Here is a 4,231-nt window from a genome sequence, read left to right as displayed (position 1 = left end):
GATCATGGAAACTACTAAAACTAACAGGGGCTAAAGTTTTTGTTGAGAATCAGAATGAGAAGATGTGATGAAAGGAAAACGGTTGAAAATTTGATGCACTCCATCAACAGTATTAGTCACTCTGTAGAAGGAGACAATAATAATCTGGAAGTTAGTTTAAATTAATATTTTGTAGAAAGAAATCTGTCTCCTAAAATGCAAATTAGAATTTTTTGGTATTCAACATTTTCATCAGATAAAAGTTAATCAAATGTGAGGTATTCAGAATAACCATTAGTGTTATAACTTATATTTTTAGCCTTCTAAATAAAACCATATATAATCTGATAGAGCAAAGTGAATTGGTAGAATACATCAATATTCAGATGCAGGCTTCCTATATAAATTGTTTAGAATGAGTTGCTGATGGATTAATTTTACTTTAAGTCAAGATTAAGTGATGGATACAAAATTGATCAGTTTCCACAGGCATAAATTTTAATTGGACTAGCAAAGTATGCCACAATAAAAAATTAAAATGTGCTTCTGTACGTACCCCATATACATACTCAAATGTAAATATCCATATGTACAGTTAAGAGAATAATCTGTTAACCATACTTTAAGGAGACATAAAATTATGAAACATGGACTTCTAAAATTTTATTTGAATTAATTTTTTAAAATGTTGAACAGGTAAAAGCAATAGTATTCTTATAGAGCATATATCTTCTTCTAAGAAAAATAGTGTGTTAAAACTGTAATAGCAAGTTGACTGACCGAAGGTGCAAAGTTGTGGTTTGGAAAGAGAAACTAGGAAAGGAGGGTTTGGGCATTTTTCCCTTTACAAATGTGGTAAAATTTTCCTGATTAGGAAAAAGAAATAGATAAATTCAAAAAAAAAAATGAACAGATTTGAAAAGCCATCTTGTCTGTAAATACAGTTTCATTAAGAAACACCTGAAAAAATAGCCCTTAAGAGACAGCAAGGACTGATAGGCACAACACACCTTGCCATTTCCAGGCTTTATGCATTTACTAGTGTGCTGCCTATATTTTCCACCCATTGAAATCTTACTATTTTTAAATAAAATATTTTATGGATGGTCTTTGACATCAATTAAAATAGTTTTTAGTAGATTTATATAATAATCGATTTATTATGATGAAAATATTAACAGATGTCCTATTGGTGGAATATTATTGGTTACTTCTGAGAAAAAAAAATCAAAAACAAAAGAAAGCAGCCTCTGGCCTTGAGAAGCTGGCCTGACACTCATAGCTAAGTCATGTTATTGTCCCGTTAGACGTAAATTATCATACGTAATACCAACTTAAGATAACTCTGAGACCATGATAAAATGAGACAAAGCATGGCCATTTCTTAATTTTTTCTAAACACATACAAAAATAAGTAGCCTATGCCACAAACAAAATACCAAACACCCCTTTTTTTGGTCAAAAGAAATGATTACTACTTTTTTACCAATTACAGCTTTATCCTGCTGTCAGTTTCCCACCCTAGAGATAAGATTTAATAAGATACCCAATCATACAGTTTTTTCCTACTCTCTAACATCATCCAATCTATAGCAAACTCCTACTGCTTTATACACTCCCCCCAAATCACCCAATGAAAACTCAAATCCTATACTAAATTTTTGCTAGCATCCTCTTATCGATATGGTGTGGTTCCCTGTAGTGCATATTTATGTGTTCCTGGTAGTCTTTGGCTATAAGATATTGAAACATAAATAGAAGTTACATATTCTGTAATTAAAGTTTTCTTAGTATTAGGTGAAAAAACATAAAATTTGAGTTACTATTAATCAGCATTGATGCCTGTAATTGTGTATGACTTCATTTTGTTTTCATTCACTGAACATCTTTTTAAAATTGAACCCTTACCATGTTCTAGGATTTTAAGGAACTGTTGTATATATAATGATGAACAAAACAGATGTATTCTTATCCTATTGTGGTTAATTCCAGTAGTGGAGATACATGAAACTTGGCTACTTACTTGTCTGGTCATATAGATAGTGCTGGATACAAGTAACTGCAAGGCCTCCCCAGTCTCAATATCAAGAATGGTTTCAAGCCCCCAGAAACTTTATTCTGCAGTATTCCTTCTAGTCTCCTGACTTCTACACGTTTCACATCCCATCAGGACATCAGAACTTAACAATCTGTTGATTCTACCCATTTTTCAATCCCACATTAGCTTCATTGCTTCATCTCTTCATTTTTTTTTTATTTTATTTTTTTGTGGTGGGAGGTAATTAGGTTTATTTATTTTTTTAATGGAGGTACTGGGGATTGAACCCAGGACCTCATGCATTTTAGGCAGGCACTCTACCACTGAGCTATACCTTCCCACTGCTCATCTCTTAAATTCTACTGTCTGTCATTTTCATCTTGCGTCTTGTTCTCCTCTTTAATTTTATTGAATTCATTTGGGGAGGGGGACCGGCTAAGACAGATAAAACAGTTCTGCTCTCTTTGGCAGTAGCTAAATGTAGCTGTAGAGAAAAAAAAAAGGAAAATATACATGGATAGTTTCCAGTTAAATTATTGACCAATAACATTAAATAGGCTCTTAATATTTCTGTTCATCCTACAAAATTCCATGGTTTATCAAGCTCTCTCTGTCTAGAATATTTATTTGTAACCCCTAATGTCTTCAGATCTCCAACACTATTTCCCTCGTCCTTACTCTCAGTTGATGTCTTTGCTTTCTTATTCACTGATAGGATAGAATAAATAAGAAGACAAATTTTAAATAATACCGTGACCACATCCGGACATCTGCCTAGATTTATGCCCATATACTCTGAATTGCTGATTACTATGGATGGACTATCTGGGTTCCTGTCAAAGGTCAAACACTCAACTAATTCATTAGATACACAGATGGTGACGAAGAAGGAAGTGTTCTAAAAATGGAAGAAAACAGACATGTCTCAGTATAAGGATAACAGAAATATTTATTGACCAATCTATGGGGAAGGAATTTAACAATACATTTAACATTAAGATACATATAGCCTTTGACCCAGTAACTTTACTCAATAATTCTATATACAAATGTCATACTTATAAATGTATGTGTATATATATATTATAAGTGTATGCTATATTTATATACCATATGTTTTACATATATATTTATATATACTTGTAGCAATGCACATTATATACACACATAAATATATTATTTTCTAATTTATGAAATGTTGCATTTACAAGGATACTCACTGAGGTTTTGAAGAGTATAAGAATAGAAACAAACATGTTCAAACTCCTGTAGATTATAGGACATTTATAAAATGATAAATTATTCTGTTGTTATAAAGGAAAAGAAAACTGATATGTACTGATACATAAAACTTACAAAATATTACCTAAAAAAGAGCAAGGGGCAAGAAGTTTATGTAGTTTGCTGCCATTCATGATACCCTATATTGCCATATACATAAAATGCAAACCTAAATTTGTTTATTGGTTAATTTCACAAATACTTACGGAGTTTCTCTTTTTATGAGAAGAATTCTAAAATCAAGGAATAGAGCAATGAAAAGAATACCAAATTATACTATACTATTTTTTATCGGTATTAACTTTGCAGGTGTCAAAACATTGAGTCTGATTTCACCTGTCTTTTACCTTTAAAATGAATTTTGAGTTTGCTAGATCCACAGAATTTTGACTCTTTACCCCATTGTTACAGTTGTTACCTGTGGGATTTTGTTTATTCCTCTGCTTTTACACTCTTGTTTCCTTTAATTTGCAGTTCCTATCAACCATGATAGCCAGCTCTTGTTGATATCCTTAGGCAATATTCATTTGACACGTTTGGGCACATTTTAATTCTGTTGTCAAAAAGTCTCCAAATACAGTCATGGAGAAATGGTAGTTCTTAAAAATATCATTTTAATAAAGCACAATGATAATTTAAATACATCAATAAGAAGTAGTGAGAAGTAAATATAAAAGTATTATTTCCCCCCAAAATGCTTAGTAAATGTTATTGGATACGAAAGTGATCTCACAAATACCAAGTATTCAGATAATATCTTCCTAGTGGGCTACACTAAAGTAGATGTTGATTATTCAATATAAAAGTCATCTGTTTCATGCAGATGGATTAAAGTATTGCCTTCATGGCAATACAGTTGTAATTTGTAATTCTCAAAATATAAATAAAATTAAATGAGGACAGATGGGCAGATGTGAAAAAATAAACTTTTCA

The 4,231-nt window shown here is 31.5% G+C and overlaps 1 non-coding gene across 1 annotated transcript; it reads right to left on the bottom strand.

Moving 5' to 3' along the window:
• Nucleotides 1-2,283: 2,283 nt before the first annotated feature.
• Nucleotides 2,284-2,356, bottom strand: TRNAF-AAA (transfer RNA phenylalanine (anticodon AAA)). Its single transcript has one exon. It is a non-coding gene; the product is annotated as a tRNA-Phe (tRNA).
• Between the last annotated feature and the right edge of the window lie 1,875 nt (nt 2,357-4,231).

The sequence above is a fragment of the Camelus bactrianus genome, chromosome 2, assembly GCF_048773025.1.
Source record: "Camelus bactrianus isolate YW-2024 breed Bactrian camel chromosome 2, ASM4877302v1, whole genome shotgun sequence".
Classification (NCBI taxonomy): domain Eukaryota; kingdom Metazoa; phylum Chordata; class Mammalia; order Artiodactyla; family Camelidae; genus Camelus; species Camelus bactrianus.
The sequence above is the reverse complement of the archived record's forward strand: the minus strand, read 5'-3'. Positions and strand labels throughout refer to the sequence as shown.